The following is a 20,926-nucleotide window of genomic DNA, read 5'->3' as shown; positions in this document are numbered from 1 at the left end:
AACTATCAATGCTGCCATTCCCATATGTACACAGACACAGATGGGAAAAGCAATTTCAATATCAACCAAAAGGCAGAACTGTCTGAACGAGATTCTGCTCCTCATTATCTCTGATATAACTAGATTACAATCCAAATATTCTTCCTCTCAAGTCCATTACAGAAACAGAATCTTTTTTTCCCCTTAACTATCTTATTAGGGGTTTTTAACCCACACATTTTTGGGCTCCAGGCCAGAAAGGGGGAGGGAAGCACATTTTAATAACATGGGGATATATTAAAATGTCATCTCTTAGCTCTCCTATTAAAGATTTTGGAAGACTTTCAAATTAAGGTAGACATTTGAAGTCTAGTAAGTTAAAAGAAGGAATTTCCATAGCTGTTTATCAACTTTAGTTTTCTGAATTAAAAATTCACAGCATGATGGGAGTATGTTTTCACCATGGGACAGAAGAGCAACATGGAACACTGACCTATCTCTTAAAATTATACAGGCTAATATAAGCATCTTGGGCAACTGAGGAACTAACAGAGACAAAAGAGAACAGAATTGCTATACTGGTATTATCAGTCTCCCAGATTCAGAACCACCATCTATTCAACTTCTCCCCCTTCACACACACACGCACATCAAAATCAAGGCACACTGTGAAAACAATGTCTACATTTGCCTTTCAACAGGATTGTCATAAATACAAATGCACAACATCCTGTTGTCCTGAAGATCTAAGTTGATAGTACGGATAGGCACCAACCAGCTGACAAGCCAAAATTCAAGTTCAATTTGGGCCAGTTAGGAAGTGATGTTCAGGGAAGATGCACTTCCTGAATATTTACCAAACTTCAGCCTGTTTGGTTTGACCCTTGGGAGCTGTTCAGACTCTCTGTGTGGGCGCATATGTCTTGGGCTTCCTCATACCACCTCTTTACATGGGCTGTGGGAAGGAGCTGGAGACATCTGAGCAAGCAGATAGGAGGGAGTGAAATCCCCCCTGGGAGGCACCACCTCCATATTTAACCCTTTGGCTTTGTGTCCCCCACCCCCGGTGAAGTGGCAGGGAGCAAAACCAAAGGGTTAAATGAAGTCCCTGCCTGGGCAATTCTCCCCTTTTTTCCTGGCTGTTGCTCACCATGACCAGAAGAAAGGGAAAAGGGAAGCCCCTTTCCCGGCAATTCCCCCTTCCTTTCTTGTGCCTGTGGCTCACCATGGTTAGGATAAAGGGGAAAGAGAAGCCTCTTCCTACGCAATCTCATCCTCACTTCTCCTGGTTGCAATTTGCCTTGACAAATGTGCAGTAAATAGAATCTGGCCCTGACAAATGTGTGGCTTTACTACTGATTAGAGGAAAGATAGTTGAACAAAAAGAAATTAAGATGCCAAATAACATCAAAACACTGGGATTTGAAGAAAGCTACAAATGTCTTGGAATGTTGGAAGTTGACAAACATATCCTTGTTAAGAAAAAATACAACCAAAGACTACTACCAAGGAGTTAAAAAGATATTGCAAACAAAATTAAATTGAAGTGACATGGTAAAGATGATTAACACGTGGGTTGCCCCAGTTATAAGATATACAGCTAGCATTACTGATTGGACACAAGTAGAATTAGAAGCAACAGATCACAAACTTGGAAGATAATGATGCATCTACTCAGTATACTCATCTTTACTTACAAAAAAAGGGTGGAAGATGTCTCCTGAATATTAAGCAAGAAGTTGAAGAAATGAGCACTGAATGACTACGCCAAGAAAAGAAATCATCATCATCATCATTGTCATCTGGTACTGTGTGTAGTATAGCCAGAAGATCTGAAGACTGTCTGGCAGCCTTAAGTTATTGCTCTTTTGCAGTAAGCTAGACTTATATTTTGAGTTGTGAGATGGTGAAGATGAATCTTTGCAGTACTGTTACTGAGAAGTTAGTTGCACTCACGACATCTTGCCCAGTGGCTATAAAGTCTCACAAGAGAAGCTGGAAGACATGGACTCAATGCGCTAGATGTTGAACCTGCTGACAGTGAATTAACTCATTCCTTTTCCCTGACCTGTTTGTGACACTGAGGCCCTATTTATACTGGCTGGATACTCCTGTTTTGACTCCCATGCCAGAAACCTCCGTGTCCATCCCTGATTATTACTCCATGTTTAAACATAGCTTGTCCCACGCCAAACTGCTATGTTTTCACTGGTCTGTAATTTACATTACAGGGGGTGGTGGCGGCTGCAGGTATAAACATATGGAGCAGACTTTCATCAGTGGCTATTAGCCAGAGCGAATTGTTGGAACTCTCTGTCTGAGGCTGTGATGCTTTGTATTCTTGGTGCTTGGGGGGCACAGCGGGAGGGTTTCTAGTGTCCTGGCCCCACTGATGGACCTCTTGATGGCACCTGTTTGTTTGTTTTTTGGCCACTGTGTGACACAGAGTATTGGACTGGATGGGCCATTGGTCTGATCCAACATGGCTTCTCTTATGTTCTTATGGGAGTATCCCGAATTTTGAACTATCTCTGTAGCATTATTCTCAATCAACATGTAGTGGCACTGAGCTGGGTCTTGCTTATCCATTCTCCATTCTGTGATTCCTGCCTCCAAACTCTTCCACTAGCTTCATTGTGATGTGTCCTTCTTTAACCTTGCTGCTTTACAAGCATTCCCAGTTCTTGTTCTAAATTTAGAAAAAAACTTGGGGAATGTGTATGTGAAATATGTGGGTCATTTGGTGTTTTGGCTTGATCTCTTGGCTGGGAGACCTAGGCCAGGGATTGTAAATCCATCCCAAGTAATCAACTGGGAACATCCCAGACAGACCACAACATGGGTGGGTGCGGGGGATCCTCCTATGAAAGGGAAAAGGGAGCACTGTTTTTTGTGTGGGTGAGTAAGATGGGGGTCAGTGGGTGGAGAATACAGATTTGACACTGACATTGTCATGCCCACTCTCTTCCCAGTTTTCCTTTTATGCCTTGCACTGGTGAACCACATCAATGTGAGCTGCTGCTTCTCCAGTGGGTTTGTTCAAAGATATCAGTATAAACTGCCATTGTAAATCTCAATAACTGCAAGATACAGCCCCCCTCCCCTTCCTGGACCATGCTAGTTTTCAGTCCACAAAGGTTCCTGCCATCTACTCTTTAACTTAAGGGGGGGGGGGTTGCTATGAAGCTCCAAATTTGTTCTATTGCTTCAGACAAACACAGCTGCTCACCAGGATCCAGCTCTGCTTGGTAACTCAAGGTGAGAACATCAAAGGCTGCCTTCCTTCTAAAATTGTAAGAAAGCTAACATTTCCTTTGAAATAACATGGTGGGGGGAGCTAAATGGTAAAGATTTCAGCCTCTCCCCCTTTGGAATGCTGCTATAACAAAGGAGGGAGCTGCAGAGAGCCTGCAATTTGCATTTTGTGGTCAGACCCAGATTGTTATCTGGCCTCTTGGCTTGTTTGAGCTTCTATTTCAACATCCCTGTACTAGCATACTAGTAGGTTTTGTCAGTTTCAGCATGAAAGTGGTCAGCAACAGCTTTTGGAGGGAAAGGAACTCAGTATGGTACAATTCCATAGAATCCACCCTTTAAAGCAGCCATTTTCTCCAGGGGATCTGATCTCTGCCAGCTGGAGATCAGTTGTAAAAGCAGGGGATCACCAGGACCCACCTGGAGACTGGCAACCCTATCACCTGTTGATAGAGATCAGTCTACCTAGAGAAAATGGCCAGCGCGGAAGGTGGGCTATATGGAATTATACCCTGTTTAAGAATGCAAGCAGCCAGATCTCACATCATTATTTAATCACATGTCCAAAAGCACCCCAACACCTCTCCCCCATGCCTCCATGTGTACCAGTCCCATTCTGTATGAAATGAAATGTAACTTTTAAAAAAAATCTGGGCAGTGCAGGTCATGGTGCAGACTTGAGCTCTAGAGCACCCAGTCTTCTCAGACCAGTGAGGTGGGGGGGGGGGCAGGAGCAGTTTTGGGGTGGCAGGAGCAATCCCTCCAAACAATCTTTGGACCACACCAAATGACACATTCCCACACTCAGGAGACTGTTCCCTGAAAGAATGTGCCAGCTTTTCCAAAGTCAAATTCTTAGGTGCAACACACACATCCCAGAATTTCTGCACCCCCACCCGTGACCCCTGTGCAAAGTTCCTTCCCATTCTGTTCCTCACCTCCGTTTCTTGTACTTCTCACCCTTGCTGTTTTAACCCCAGATCTGTGCAAAAAGAAGTTATGATTTCTTATTTTCTGTCTCCTTCTGCCAAATGTTTCATTGTAAAATGGGTAAGATTATTTGCAACCCAGTAAATCAGTCATAAAATTGTGCATACATTATATGCCTCAATGAAATCCACTGGGATAATGATAAGAACCTGCCTGAGAGTTCTCCATTCAACCTCTTTCAAGTCTTCAGGCTCAAATCTCAAAGCAGACTTACGGGAATTGTCTCAAGAGAAGAAGAAGAAGAAGAAGAAGAAGAAGAAGAAGAAGAAGAAGAAGAAGAAGAAGAAGAAGAAGAAGAAGAAGAAGAAGAAGAAGAATTTTAAACAAGCCTTTTGTTTTTATTTTCAGAAGACTCATCACCTTATAGGTGCCCTAATGTGAGTTGTAATCCCCACAGTTGTAACCCCTCATCCCCAATGCTTTCCACACCTTGCACTTTCTTTGATGAAATCTCAACCACCCCTATGACTGGACACTAGGAAAAGGGATAAAGCTGACTTCATTAATCTGGCAGTCCAACCCACCCTCTGCACAAGAAGAATTGCAAAGAAAATGCGGTATGGATTTTCCATTAAGGTCTCTGGGCCCATCCTTGAGCGAGCTAGATCCACCATCCATGAGAAGTCGGGGAGGGCGGATTAGGTGGTGGCAGCTGCCGCCGCAAAACACAACCAGAGTGAGAACAGCCAGACCAGAAGGAGTGGATGCTCTGAACTATTGTTAAGGAAGGGAAATAAACATTCTCTGTCTCCATTTGAGGCTGCCACCTATTTTATAATGGGACGGAAAGAAAGGGGAGAGAGAGAGAAAGGACACGACAGAACAGAAAAGCGGAAGGAAAACAACAACAACAAAAAACTAGAGTCCCAAACCAAAACTCTTGCAACTATAACCAAAAATTAATCCAGCCACAGGTCTCTCTCGGCTTGACTTCATGAACTAAGATTTAAGAAAGGTGCAGTAGTCCACGTCTGCTGCAGGCTCGCTGGTGGCTGACAAGACCAATGCGGGACAGGCAGGTCCGGCCACAGTGGCTGCAGGGAAAAGTCTGATTTGGGGTTGGTGCTGTAGCTGTGCAATTTTTCCTCAATCTCCTTTTGTCCTCAAGACCAGCTATGCATGCGTTCTCAAAGGAAGAGACAGCCTGGTGGATGGTGTGCCTCCATGCTTTGCGATCTGAGGCTAGGTCAGACCACTGGTGATGGTTAATGCAACAGGTACCAAGGGATTTCTTCAAGGAGTCCTTGAACCTCTTCTTTGGTGCCCCTCTATTTCGATGGCCGGTGGAAAGTTCACCATACAGGGCAATCTTAGGAAGGCGGTGGTTTTCCATCCTGGAGATATGCCCTGCCCAGCGCAGCTGCGTCTTCAACAGCAATGCCTCAATGCTTGTAACCTCCACCCGCTTGAGGACTTCAGTGTTGGTCACAAAGTCACTCCAGTGGATGTTGAGGATGGTGCAAAGGCAGCGCTGATGAAAGCGCTCAAGGAGTCACAGATGATGACGGTATAATACCCACGATTCGGAGCCATAGATGAGGGTTGTCATCACAACCGCTTTGTAAACACTGATCTTTGTGCCTTTTTTCAGATGCTTGTTGCTCCACACTCTTTTATGCAGTCGGCCAAATGCACGGTTTAGCCACAGGTATGGACAAAACAAAAAATAAAATAAAATACCAAATAAAGTAGTATATATCCACAAGGAAAGTTAAAAACCAATTGTTAACTCAAAAAATAAAAAAAGTCTGCAAAGTATTCTTGTTGTCACCAGAGATCCTGTTGTATCTTATAATCAATAGTCAATATTAGATCCCCACCAGCTTTTAATAGTTCTTTACGTGGCGATAAATTCCATTAAAACACTTGTAGATCTTCAAAACATAGCCAAACCTTCCAGCTCTCATTATCTATCAGCAAAGATCTTTTCCCCAGAAGCAAAATACTTTCCTCGCCCACAAGAAGTTTTTTTTGTTTTTTGTTTTAAATCATTTAAGTTCAGTCATCTACTATAAATTAGTGAATTCTCTTACATGCAGGTACTCTCCATATATCAGGTTGTGCAAACTTTTTCAAGCCTTGCCAAAAAAGAGGGGGGGTTTCCGCCCGCCTCTTTCTCAGTCACTTGCTTACTCAGAATCTGCTTTTGATTTTTCTTTTTCCCTGCCAGTATTACCAGTTTTAAATGAAATAAAATGTGAGGAAAAATCACTTACAGTAGTAGAAAGCATATTCTTTGTAGAATTTGAAGGTCCGGAATGCAGAGTGAGAAAAAGTAGAGGTAGAAGAAGAAGCCGGTGGCTGACCCTTTTGCCATTTAAAAATGGCGATAGGCACTACGATGCTTGGGGAAAGTGGGATCGTGAGAGCAGCCACCTCCGCTGATCTCCCCAATCTACCGCTCGATCCTCCTGCCTTCAGGAAGCCTTCCTGGCTCCCAGAGTCGGGTTGTCCTTTGTGGGCGACCCCTCCAAAGTGTCGATTTGAGAGTGGCTCAGGACATGTTGGTCCGAGCCGCTGTCAACGCCACGTTGCCAAAACCCTGAAGTTTTTGTTGTTGTTGTTGTTTTCCCTGTATGTTTTTTTCTTTAGATTTGGGGGGGGGGGTTTCCCACCTTTCTGCTTGGACTACTGATTTTTGGTTTTTTGGGGGGGCATGTGTTTGGATTACAAAAGGCATGCAGCCCTGGATTACAGATTTATGGCTTTTGTACCTGGATTATTGAATTTTGGTTGGATGCATTTGTTTTTTACATACCTTTAGTTTTGTGGTGTTGGTTCCTCTTTAAACTGGTGTGGATTATTACAATTTGAATTTGGGTTTCACCTTTGGATTACAAATAGGGTATTCAGCCCTGGATTACAGATCTATGTTTTGCATCTTTTACCTCTGAAATTTGGCTAGAAGATCGGTTGCTGATTTGGATTACAACTGAGCTAGTCTTGCTTTACATAGCAGGCATTGGCTGCATCTGCAGAGAACTGAACTGAACTGTTTTTCCTACTGACTATCAAGTGTGGTGAATTGAAAAGAGGCATTTATTATTATTTTTAGTAGTGTTTTGACTAACGGAAATTGTTGATAGAAACCAGAAAGTTGTTTTCATTCTTGAACTGTCTGATAATAAGGATATTCTTGGACGCAGTTTAGTTTATCTGATACGAACAAGAACAAAGCATTCCAATACAAACGTGTAAAAAGTGTTATTGGATTTTTGTTGGTGAGTGTTTTCACTTTCAGCAAGAATGAGTGGGCCTAAGAACTCTGTAAAAAAAAAGAACAACGAAGAAGGAAAGCAAATGTTTCCTTCATCTAATCCTCCATCTGGACCAGGTAAATTCATGGCGATGCAAGGAGATATGAAAGAGATGCAAGCTGCCTTAATGACTGCTATAGTACAACTAACTAGCAAAGTAGACAACATTGATGAGCAGATGACAGAGATTTAAAAAGATTTTGCAGAGAATACTAGACAGACAAATGAAACTAATAAGGCCTTAAAAAAATTGGTCAAGTGACAGAGAACACCCAAAAGGTGGAGCATATGGAAAAAGAACAGAAGATATAAGACTCTAGACTTCTACAACTGGAAGTGGACAGATCTGCTTATATGTTGAGGTTCCAAAACATACCAGAAGAAAAAAAATGAAGTTTTACAAAAAATTTTAAGTGAAGCCTTGGCTGAAATTTTCCAGGTGATTCCTGAGAGGATGTTAGAAGAATTTGATCAAGTGAGACGGGTACCCTTGAGCTATACAAGGCGAAACAAGCTGCCCAGTGAAGTACATTTGAAATTCACAAGAAAGAGGATCAAAGATGATATTTTAAAACAAGTAAGAGACAGACCAATGATGATAGCTGGAAATATGGTGAAAATTCTGAGGGAAGTTCCCTGGCCTGTGCAACAGAAGAGGAGAGAATACCAAGAGTTAACAGATTTTCTGAGTTAATGCCAGAGGGCCTTCTCTTTACATATCAGTAGAACAGATATAGGATTAATTTCATCATCAAAGCGCAGCATTTTTTTGAAAGAATGAATGAAAAAGAAGACAAGGAAAAGAAGGATGAAGAGGAGGAGGGAGAAGTCTCTGGGGAAGAAAACCCAAATGAACCACGGACATATCATACAAGACAACACCCCAAAAAAGTTAAAAAAAGATAAGGATAATTCAAATCCATAATGGCTTCAATAGTCTCAATTAATATGAATGGACTTAACTCTCCTGTAAAAAGGAGGAAGACATTTAGATATTTGGCAAAATTGGAAATGGACATAATTTGTTTACAAGAAACTCATTGTCCCGCCCAGCCCGGGCAAGGACTACGCAAGGGGGACCCCCCGGCGCCTGCCAGCCACTCCCGGCCCCCGCCGCCGCCCCGAGAGCCTCCCACGCCTTCCCAAGCCCCCGCGGCGGCCCCACCCCTCACCTGGGCTGACGGAGTGCCAACAGCCGCCCGAACGGCGCCTTTCAGCCACCGCGCCCGTCTCCGGGTCCGAGGAGCCTGGCCAGAGCGAGACGTCAGGGAGCAGGAGGGAGAAGCTGAGCCCAGCGCTGGGCAGAGAGGAGGAGAGCCGCCTGACCCGTGGTCGCGAGAGACGCCACACCCCAGCACGCTGCAGAAGTCCGAGACGCCCGAGGCACGCCCAGGCAGCCCAGCCCCGGCCCGCCTCTCCCGGGCGTCTGGGGCTTTGAAGGGGGGAGGAGCCAGAGAGGGGCAGAACCCAGGAGGGGGGAGGACTGAGACGGGGGGATAAAGGGAGGGAAGGAGGAGGTCGGGGAGGAAACTGGCCGGTGCTTATGGAGGCTGCCTCCCGAGAGAGAGCGACAGGAGCCACAGCACAGCCAGGAGGGGAACGGGGGCCTGCGGTGAAGTAACCTGGCTCCCACCCCTGTTTCTGAGACCTCCGGGGAACGCCCCAGAGTGCCCGGGAGGGGCAACGGCGGCGCCGGGAGACCGGGGGAGGTACCCAGAGCGTGACACTCATATTTTAACGAAAGATCAACATCTCTTAAAAAAACAAGAAATTAGGTAACCTATTTATAGCAACAGACAAGTATAAGAAGAAAAGGGGAGTGGCAGCATACATTAAAGATAGATTCAATCCACAATTGCAATTTGCCTCTGAAGATGGAAGAATCTTACTAGTGGAAATCATGGTGGACAATAAAAAAATCCTATTGGCAAATATCTATGCCCCAAATGATCATCAAGAGAAATTTTTTCAAGATCTGCGTTTTAAATTAGCAAATATGGAATTTGGAATATGCAGAATACTGCTTAATAGGAGATTTTAATGCGGTCCCAGATAGACAATTGCATAAAAAAAGTCTAAACAGACTAAATGTAAAGGCTTTTAGTTGCCAGTAAGTTTTTGGAAACTAGCAGAAGAAATGGATTTGGTAGATGTATGGTGAACAAGGTATCCTAATTCTAAAGATTTTACCTATTATTCTGCCAGTCACCAAACCTGGTCAAGAATTGATATGCGTTGGCTTTCGGCAAGTTTGACCAAAGATCTAGTTGATACAGAAATCCAAACAAGAGTTATTTCAGATCATAGTCCGGTAATGATAAAGCTAAAAGGTCTACGGAAGAGGAAAATATGGAACTTCAATCTTGAAAGATGAAGAATTTCTTAAAGAATCCAAGGTCAAATTTATTCAAACAGAATATAACACAAGAAGTTAAGATGCAGGTGGTTTGGGATACTGCTAAAGCTTATTATAGGGGCCTTGCAATTAGATATAGTGTTAAGAAAAGAAAAGAGAGAACTGAAAACTTTCAAAATTTAATGTCACAAGCCGGAGAAGCTGAAAGGAACCTCAAAAAATAACCAACAAAAGGTGAATTCCAAAAAAAGGTGAAAGAAACACAACACAAATTGAACTTAATTCTTATGGAAGAGATGGAGATCAAACTGAGATACGCTAGACAAAACTTTTTTGAACATGCCAATAAACTTGGAAGATGGTTGGATGAGAAAAGAGAAGGCCAAAAGAATAATTACGTCATTGAAAGATTAGAATAATGAAGAGAAAAGTCAAAAGCAAAAAAATATGTCAAACTGTGGAGCGCAGTTCTATAGAAAAGTATATGAAGAGAAGCAATTCCAGAAAATAGAGCTAGAAGAATATATTAAACAAAATAATCTTAATAAGTTTACAGAAGAACAGCAAAAATTTTTAAATGAGCCAATAACAATAAGGAAACTTGGAGAGGCAATGACATCTCAAAAGAATGGTAAAGCACCTGGTCCAGATGGTTTACCTGCAGAATTTTATAAAGCATATGAAGACTCTTTGCTTCTACCATTTAAGCTTCTCATTGAAAAGATCCAAGAAGGTCAAATACCAGCTTCATGGCAAGAAGCCACAATATCTTTGATTCCAAAAGAAAACAATGACTTGAAAGATATTAAAAATTATCGTCCAATTTCCTTTTTAAATGTGAATTATAAAATTTTTGCTGCAATATTGGCACAACGTCTGAAGAAAGTTTTACAATCTATAATACATTATGATCAAGCTGGATTTCTACCTAAAAGATATTTAAAAGAAAATGTAAGGAGAGTTTGTAATGTTTTGGAATATTATGAGTCATCCAGAGAAACAACTGGCCTTAATTTGCTTGGATGCTGAGAAAGCTTTTGACAATGTTTGCTGGCATTTTATGTTACAACAGTTGAAAGGCATGGCGTGTGGTGAAAATTTTCTGAAAGTAGTAAAAACAATATATTCCTCACAATATGCAAGGGTGATAGTGAATGGCGAATTAACAGACATTATTAAAATTCAAAATGGTACAAGACAAGGCTATCCATTGTCACCTTTACTTTTCATCCTATCTCTAAAGATGCTGAATAACCAAATAAGGAAAGACCCAATTCTAAAGGGAGCTGCTCATGGTTGAAGCCGAGAATATATCAAAAAATTCCAAGATGGGTCTCGCCAGTAGAAGCATTTACCCATCCAAATCTTTTAAAAACAAGCCAGAACTATAAGTATGATGACTTGTTGGGAAAAGACAATCAATTGAAAACCAAAGAAGAATTGGAAGACGTGGATATTAAAATGAACTAGTGGTTGAGAATGCAAGTTGAATCGAGATATGCCAAAGATAAAATGATAGGTTTTAATAAAGAGCAATATGTATTTGATAAAATTTTGTTGGGTCCACAAGAAAAGTTAATTTCTAAACTATATGCATACCTACTTCAAATGAAGACACAAGACGAAGTTGTAAAGGACTGTATGGTTCAAACTTTGGATATAATATTGCATTAGAGGACTCGGAGAGACTGTGAAAATTCAATGTCAAATTAACCAGGTCAGTAACCTTTAAAGAAAACCTATATAAGATGTTTTATAGATGGTATCTGACACCACAGAAATTATGCAAGATGTGTCCAACAAATGTTGGAAATGTTCCAAACAGATTGGTTCCTTTTTTCATATGTGGTGGACATGTGAGACTGTGAAAGGATATTGGAAAATGGTCCATGAAATATTACAGAAGATCACCAAGACACAGATTCATTTTAAACCAGAACTATTCTTATTGAACATATTCCCTGAGGATTATTCTAAAGAGAAGAGACATTTGTTGGAACATTTTAATACAGCAGCTAGGATCCTCTTAGCGCAAAGATGGAAGTTTCAGGAAATCCCCACAAAAATGGACTTAATGGGAAAAGTTTTGAAAACAGCAGAGATAATAAAATAATAATAATAAAATTTTATTTATATCCTGCCCTCCCCGCCGAGGTGGGCTCAGGGCGGCTAACAACATTTCATAAAATTACACGGAGTTTAAAACCACATTAACTTTAAAACATTCCAGTTAACCAAGTATTATACAGATTTCCAGGTGCTAATTCCATTTATAAATGATAATAGCGAAAGTCACCCAACAGTGGTCTCTCAGACAGCAAAGGCCATCCTGAAAAGGGTGGTCTTGCAGGCCCTGTGGAACTGGTCAAGGCACCGCAGGGCTTGCACTTCTTCCGGGAGCTGGTTCCATAGGTGTGGAGCTGCGATGGAGAAGGCCCGTGTACAGGTGTTTTGAAATTTGGCCTCCTTTGGTCCAGGGATAGTCAGCTGGTTCTTCCCTGCTGACCTCAGTGCTCTCTGGGGTTCATACGGGGAGAGACAGTCCCTCAGGTAGGCAGGTCCTCGGCCATATAGGGCTTTAAAGGTAATAAGCAGCACTTTGTAATGAACCAGGTAGGTAACTGGCAACCAGTGCAGTTTGCGTAGTCCCGGCTGTATGTGCTCCCACTTCGGGAGCCCCAATATCAGCCTAGCCGCCACGTTCTGCACCAGCTGCAACCTCCGGGTTCGGCACAGAGGCAGCCCCATGTAGAGGGCATTACAGTAATCCAATCTTGAGGTGACCGTTGCATGGATAACTGTTGCTAGGTCCCAGCGCTCCAGGAAGGGAGCCAACTGCTTTGCCCGCTTCAGATGGAAAAATGCCGACTTAGCAGTGGCTGCTACCTGGGCCTCCATTGATAGTGAAGTCTCCAGTAGAACTCCCAAGCTCTTGACCCGGTGCGCCGCTATCAGAGGCACACCGTCAAAAATTGGGAGAGGTATTTCCCTCCCCAGGGCGCCGCGACCCACGCAAAGGACCTCTGTCTTCGTTGGGTTCTGTCTTCAATGGACTTCTTATCCCAGTTGCTAACTGGGAAGTCTAAAGAAGAAGCAAGAAAATATTGGAGTAAATTCTATGCCTGGTTAGATAATCAAGACTCTTAAGATTCTCTGGTGTGAACTTATTTTTTCTTTTTTCCCTGTATTCTATATTATAAAATGTGTTTCTATTGGAAATGTTAAAATTATTGGATAATGTTAACAAAAGTATACTATAAAACGTGAAATGGAACTAGTGGAGTCAAAATAAACATACTAGAGGATAATTTATAATAAGAAGTGTTGGTAAAATTATAATTTTTGAAAGTTTTTTTTAGGTAAAATAATACCGGAATGTATTGTGCTTTCTATTTCCCAATCCCCTATCCCTGTCTTTTTTCTTCTTCTAAAACTAATAAAACATTTCGAAAACTAGAAAAGCAGAAGGATATGCTTATAGTGTAAATGATGATGATGATGATGATGCAAAACATTAGTGCAACTCTTTCCACCTTTCAAGAGGCTGGAGCCCACGGTGCCCACTTTTCTCCCCAGCCCCCCAAATCCCACCCCCTGTTGGGGACAAAATTAAAGGAGCATGCTTGAAAGCCTGGCTGCTTTGTTCTGGGGATTTGCTAGGGGAGGGAACTGGTGGGGGTGGGGGCAGCAAAGGGGCAATGTCACCATAAACCTCATATAGAGCTGTTCTGACAAACGGACTACAAAGTGTGGATTTGAAATCATAGCTCCCAGATTCTCCTTCTCCAAGCAGGGAACAGAAGGGGGATTTGGTGCCAGGCTCTGGATGGAGCATTCTGAGAGCCCTCCTGGCAGGCATTCTGGGAAATCAGGAGTCACCTGGGGATTCCTAACACAAAATACCTTAATACCTCTGCATGCCCAGGCATTTGCAAAGCTATGGCTGGTAACTGAACTAGCTTCCTGCTCTTCCAGAGAGAATGTGGCAGCATGGGTCCTTACTGGGAGACAAGAAGAGACAAAGAACATGTTGTATAGATGGGTTCTATTCACTGATGAGTCAAAGGATAAGTGATAACAAGCTCTTTATTAAATACAGCATTGTGCGTGGCTGAACTACAAGACTGGGAACTAGGACAACGGGGTCAAACTTATATACATCCCTGGGTCATTCAAACAGTCAGAGGTTTGTGATTGGGCCTGGATGGCAGAGATTTGGATCCTGCAGCCCATTGTTCCAAGTCCCCAAGCTCAGTCCATATGGCTCCATGAGCCAGGCAGGAACACCCAAAGTCTTCACTTGAGTCCACATACATAACATCCCTCCCCCCCTTAGTCCACAAGCCCTAGTGGACATAGTCCTTTAGGTATGGGCCAAGGGAGGCAAGATTGAAAACAACGAGGGAGCAAGCCTTCTCAACAATGGCTCCCCAATGGTGGAATCAACTACCAGAGGAGGTGCGAGCCCTGAATCAGTTTCGCAGGGCTTGCAAAACCGCCCTCTTTCAGCTCACCTTTAAGATGGAACCCGGTTAATTGACATCTAGCCATCCTATACATATTCTGAATTGTAGCACCTTAATTAATAATTTACAATGGTTTAACTGTTTTTATCTAACTTCTAACTTTTAACTTAATTTATGAACGTAACTCAACTATGTTTTAATTTGTTTTTATAGTAATGATTGTATTTTATTGTAATCATGGTAAGCACCATGTCCTGTGAGCTGCCCTGAGCCTGCCTTCGGCAGGGGAGGGCGGGATATAAAAATAAATTTATTATTATTATTATGCAGGCTTGCGGTGCTCTCGCAACGACTGCCTGAGCGCTGGAATGGGTGGTGGAGCGGTCGCAGCTTCAGGTGTGGTGAGCTGAGGGGCCGATGCTGCTGGCATTATGGCTGGCAGATAAGGGTCCCCAGAGGTCTGAGGAGCTCAGCCAGGCTATGGCCAGTGATGGTACTGGGGATGGAATGTTGTGCTAGGAGACACTCTGCGAGGCGGGCTTCCCAATCCCCCTGGATGATGCGGCGGAGCATTCCTTTTGTAGCCCAAACCATCCTTTCTGCTTGGCCAAATTTCGGCTGTAGAAGTCCTGAAACTTGGCCGAGGTGAAGGACGTCCCATTATCTGATACCATCGTGTCGGGGAGGCCATGTGTGGCAAAAACCTTGCAGAGAGCCCCTAACGCTGCCCGGGAGGATGTGGACGCTACCAGTATTACCTCCAGCCACTTAAAGTAGGAGTCCACCATAAGGAAGAATGTTTGCTCCTGGAAGGGTCCTGCGAATTCAAGGTGTATGTGTGACCAGTGGTTGCATGTGGACTCCCACTGTTGGGCTGGGGCTCATGGCGGAGCCAGACGGGTCTACTGGCATGGTTGACATTGGGCCACCCAGGACTCAATAGCCTCATCTATTCCTGGCCACCATACATAGCTTCGGGTCAGCGTCTTCATGCGCACGATCCCCGGATGTGTTTCGTGAAGCGCTGTTAGGACTCGCTGCTGCAGCACTGGGGGCACCACCACCCTGCTTCCCCACAAAAGACAACCTTTCTGGACAGTTTGTCCCAGTGGGTCGCAAAAGCTGAGAAGTCAGAGCCCACCCAGCCCTCAGGTCATCATCATAGTTTCATCATCATCATAGTTTATTACAGTCTCATGACCAGAATACAGTATCAACATAATATGAAAAAACAACTGACATAGTATACTAAAACAGAGATCAAAATTTAAGAACTTTTAAAGTGCAATTCCCGCAGTCTAAGAATTAATGCACTAAACTCAGCAACTGGATGCGTAATCTCTGAATTCTTATCTCATAGGAACCAATTAAGTTTAGCCTTGTTTGTATTAATATAAGCAGGTGTCCTATCGACTCATGGAGTAATAATTCTAAAACGAGACTCCCTATAATATAGGCAACTGAAAATTATGTGCTCTACAGATTCAACCTCACTTAGAAAAATGAGCATAGCCTTTTAGAATAGGGGATTTTATTGTACCTGCCTTGCATAACTGCAGATGGAAGGGCAGAACTTCTAGCTAGAGCAAATGCCCTTCTAAAATTTCTTCCTTCCAATGAAGTCAGATATGATGCCAGCTCAATAATGCTTTTGATATTTAACAACACTCCAAGTTTGGATGCACTAGAGATATCAGACTGTCGCTCTATGTCCTCAGTTCTATGTTTGATGTTACCACAGTCTCATTTCTGAGATCTTCTATATCTTTCCTTAGCTCTTCAATGCCTTTTCTAATTTCTTTTTTAGAAGCAGTTATCATGTCTCTCACCCCTTATATCATCCTGGCTTCCTTTGCTTCTAATTGCTCTTGCATTTTCTCCATTGAGGCAGTCCTTGCACGGGTTTAACTTATGCTCTGACATTTAAAAAAACACCAAAAATTTTGACCTCTCCAAAATAAATTTAAACTATCAGGTTTCATAGAGTAAGGCTTGCCCTTTTCAATAAGCCTAATTTCGCCCCTCAGAGCCTCCTGGGCTCAGATATTAATTTTTAAAGTTTTTATTTCTTCCAAAATGGCAGCCGCGACTTTCTGCTTCCCTTTAAAAAAAAATTTCCTTCAAAAGACTTCTAAAATAATTATCAGCGATAATGTCCAATAGTATTTACCTTATAATTGTCACCTCTGTCAGCTTCACCAATTTTCAATGTCCCGAACACTTTAAAAACTTTGTTTAAATTTTGACCTCCTAGCAATGGCCGCCAATGTTTTTCTATGATATTATAGTCCTAGAGTAGGCTAGCTGCTTCAATGATTTCCCTTTTCCATCCGACACTGCCTGCTTTTCTTGCCACCAAATCCCGGTTTCACTGGTAAAAAGATCTCGCAATGTTTGACGTATTTCCTGTGTTGACTGTGAGACCTGAAAATCTGTGACGATGGGGCTTTTTCACCAAAACCGCAAGTAGACAAAACAATAAATTCCTTTCCACTTTTTAGCACTGTCCTTTAAATTTACAAAGTTCAAATTTCGCCCCTTCTCCCCTTCTTCTTCCAAGCTTTCTGAATCTCTATTTCCCACCTTCTGATTTTATTTTAACTTTAAATAGTCCCGGAATGAAGATAGTCATCAGTACCTTTTTCTGCAGTTATCCAGATCCAACACCGGTCTTGTATAGCTTTAGATGTTTAGCAGTCTCAAAGAAGGTTAGGATCCTGTCGAGCTTATGTCAAATAAATGACTCTGGAAACTTCTGCAGATGATGAATATGCAACTCGTCTCCGGAGACCCCTCAAAGCCTCAAAGGAGCCCCTTCCCGGGACTCCCTTTTAGCCAAGGTAAATCTTCTCAGAGTTTCCTGTGCATACCTTGGACTGATCTCTCTCTGAGAAAAGTAGGCTGTAGGCATTAAATTGCCCTCCACTACCCTGAACAGAAGCCCCAGCCTGCTCCCCTTCTGAGAAGCAATTCAGCTCAGCATTTTCCAACCTGGAAGTCTCCTCAGTTCTAAGTTTAATTAGCCCTTTAGCTTGTTCAAGTCCATAAGATAAAAGTAACTGAGGTGAAAAGCCAATTCTGTGAATATGGCTGTAGACTGCCTTGAGCCAACTGGATTGGAAATCATCCTGGAAAATCAAAGGAAACAGGCCTTGTGGGTTAAAATGACCTTTCAGCCACATATAGATGGACAGAATACAAACCCTAGCTTCAAACCTGAGATAACCAGGCTCCAGTCATATCCAAACATTGGATACACAGTTTGGAACTTGCAGAACGGCTCTTAGAAATTGGGACTGAGCTATTTCTTATGGGGCAAAGCATGAGGAGGGTGGTCCTAGAAACGTTCCATAGAGCAGTTGTGCCAATAATTTGGCCTTATATAACTTCAGGGCTGCAGGAACATAGTATCCGCCATGAGTTCAAAAAAATTTCAGTATGGCATTTACTGATCTTTCCCCTAGATTGGCAACATATTTGCTGTGCTTAATCCTAGAACCAGAGGCCTGTAATGCTACAACTAAGTATTTGAAACTGTCAACTTGTTCTATCTGATGTCCATTTATTGCTCAATTCCTGTGTTTGGATCTACTTCAAAAGGCTACAGTCTTGGTTTTTTGATAGTTTATTGTGAGAAGTTCATCTTCACAGAACATGCTGAACTTCCTTAGGGCTCACCTAAGATCAACTGGGGTTCGAGATAATATCGCAGCATCATCAGCCTAAAGTAAGAAAGATATATGTCGGTTTGCAAGTTTAGGGGGATGAAGATCAGATGTGTTGAGCCAACTTACTATATTATTGATGTAAAAAATAAACAAAGCTGGGGCTAATAGACATCCTTGCCTAACACCTCTGAGGGTTTTTATAGGGTCAGTGAGATGGTCAAATGTATTGCATCTGACTCTTAAGAAAGTATGGTCATAGAGGGCCTGTAATAGAAACAGAAGCCTTTTATCAATATTTGAATTTAGGAGCTTATTCCAAAGCCAGGGTCTAGAAACAGAGTCAAAGTTTTTATAGGGTCAGTGAGATGGTCAAATGTATTGCATCTGACTCTTAAGAAGAAGAAGAAGAAGAAGAAGATATTGGATTTATATCCCGCCCTCCACTCCGAAGAGTCTCAGAGCGGATCACAATCTCCTTTACCTTCCTCCCCCACAACAGTCACCCTGTGAGGTGGGTGGGGCTGAGAGGGCTCTCACAGCAGCTGCCCTTTTCAAGGACAACCTCTGCTAGAGCTATGGCTGACCCAAGGCCATTCCAACAGGTGCAAGTGGAGGAGTGGGGAATCAAACCTGGTTCTCCCAGATAAGAGTCCACACACTTAACCACTACACCAAACTGGCTCATAGAGGGCCTGTAATAGAAACAGTAATAGAAACAATAGTATGGTCATAGAGGGCCTGTAATAGAAACAGAAGCCTTTTATCAATATTTGAATTTAGGAGCTTATTCCAAAGCCAGGGTCTAGAAACAGAGTCAAAGGAAGATTTAAGATAGACAAAGGCATCATATAGCGATGCTGCTCCCCTGGCTGATTATTTCTCAATGAGGTGCTGTAGTGTAAGCTAGTGATCAAGTATAGACCTACCTAATCTAAAGCCTGCCTGTTCAGCAACCAATATATTTTCTTGTTCTAGCTTATCTAGAAATTTATCCAATAAATGTCTTGCATAGAGTTTACTTATGATGTTTAACAGACTAATTGGTCTATAGTTTGATGGGTCCTCCTTCTTACCCTATTTATAAAAAGGGACAACTATAGCTAAACCCCAAGACTTGGGAATATGGCCCATATTATCAATGTGTGTAAAGAGGGGAGCTAAAAAGGAGGCCCACCAATCCTTGTTCTCTTTCAGAAGTTCTGGTAGAATACCATCTGATCCTGGGGTTTTTGCATTTTTCAGCCAACCAATAAGGGATTCAATCTCACCAGTTGTTACAGGGGACCAATTCGGAATATTTTCTAATATTACCATCGGTGAAGAGTGAACAACATCATTATACAATTCTCTGAAAAAGGAGACCCATCTATCTGCAGGGATACAGGCAGTTATTGGAGACTTAGCACCTGACACTCTACAAGTGACTAACTTCCAGACAAGGGATGTATTTTTTCCTTTGGCTGCATTGATAAACTCTCTCCACAGTTCTTTGGAATTCTCTTTCTTTCTATGTTTTATCAATGATTTGTACTCCTTTTTTTGGGGACAACAGTTGGGAAAGAGTTTCTTGCTTAGCTCCCTCATCAGCACTTTGGTGTTTATGGTAGACCCTATTCAAAGCAGTTTTGGCTGCTGTGCATTTTTGATCGAACCATGGTTTAGATGGATTAAAGGGTTTAACATGCTTGTCAGATGAAGAATAGAAGAGAAAGGGACGTTCCCAAGGTACCGTCGAAGACAGCAGGAAATTCTTTGCATACCATTTGAAAATCTCTTGGGGAAGGGGTATGATGGATCCCTGTTACTAGTATTCCCAGGGCCTCAAACCAGGACCTTTCTAGTGGGCTACATAGATCCCCTTCCACAATAAATTATGGGAAGATTGCCATATGTAATGTGGACCCCCACCCCCAGGACAGCGACCTCCTTCTTCTGGAAATCGCAAACTATGAATGGGGACAGGTATAACTGGGATTCCATCCCTGGGCACAGCTCCCTGACTGTCTGGCCCACCCCAGAGTCTACCTCTATTTTGCAGGGCTTGCCTTCTAGAAACACAGTCACTTTGTATTTGTCAGGGAAGGGTATGGGCAGCTGGTATACCTGGGTCCCTGCCGTGGTGAGTGCCTGGATGTCTTCCACTAGTGCGACCTCGTGGCAGTGGCCATTTTTCTGCTAGGAAGTGTCCCCTTGGCGCACTGACAATGATGGTCAAACCTGTGCCAGATGCCTGGTCTTTCCACACGTGTGGCAAACTGTTCCGGAACTTGCAGGTGTCTTGGGGCTTGCTGGTTCTGCTGCATGTGGCTGTGCCTTTCGCTGGCCTGCCTGATGTAGCTTAAGGGCATCATCGCATCAGAGTCGTCCGATGCTGCGGAAGGTCGAAACAGTTGAGTGCTGGCAACTGGCAGCGTCTGTTCTCTTTGCTTGTGTCTTTAGCTGCCATGGCTATCTGAAGGGCCTTTTCCAGGATGGGGGTGGTCTCCGCCACAATCTTTCAATGGGCTTTCATGTCCCAAAGGCCATGAGTGAATTTCATGAGCGGGGCGTCTTCAAGTGGTGTACTGTACTCCATTTTCACACCCATTTTGTGCAGGCGGGCGAGGTAGACCGCTGTGGTCTCATTTGGCTCTTGATTCCTGTCAAGGAATTGCAACTGTTGGGTGAAGCAGGTTGGCTTCGGAACGAAATGGCTGGTCAGCGCCTTGATGATCTGATCAAAGGTAGAAGATTAAAGTGTTGCCAGTGCAGACATGTTCTCTGTGAGCCGCAAGGTGGTGATGTTGCAATTGCTCAGCAAGATGGCCCTCTTCATCTCTGGTTCATCGTCTTTAAGTCTTTGGGCCACAAGGTGGTACTTGAGTCATTTGACCCAAGATTCCCAGACCTTGGGCTGCATCGTGTTGAATTCCGGAATGGAGTTTTGTGATCCGAAGGTGGTGGCCATGATCGAGC

The 20,926-nt window shown here is 43.0% G+C and overlaps 1 protein-coding gene across 4 annotated transcripts in view; it reads right to left on the bottom strand.

Annotated features, from left to right (window-relative positions):
• Positions 1 to 20,926, bottom strand: part of CADM2 (cell adhesion molecule 2) — a 966,308-nt gene that overhangs the window by 278,453 nt on the left and 666,929 nt on the right. The window lies entirely within an intron of this gene.

Source organism: Heteronotia binoei, chromosome 3, assembly GCF_032191835.1.
Source record: "Heteronotia binoei isolate CCM8104 ecotype False Entrance Well chromosome 3, APGP_CSIRO_Hbin_v1, whole genome shotgun sequence".
Classification (NCBI taxonomy): Eukaryota; Metazoa; Chordata; class Lepidosauria; order Squamata; family Gekkonidae; genus Heteronotia; species Heteronotia binoei.
Note: the sequence above shows the minus strand (reverse complement) of the source record. Positions and strands in the feature narration are given on the sequence as shown.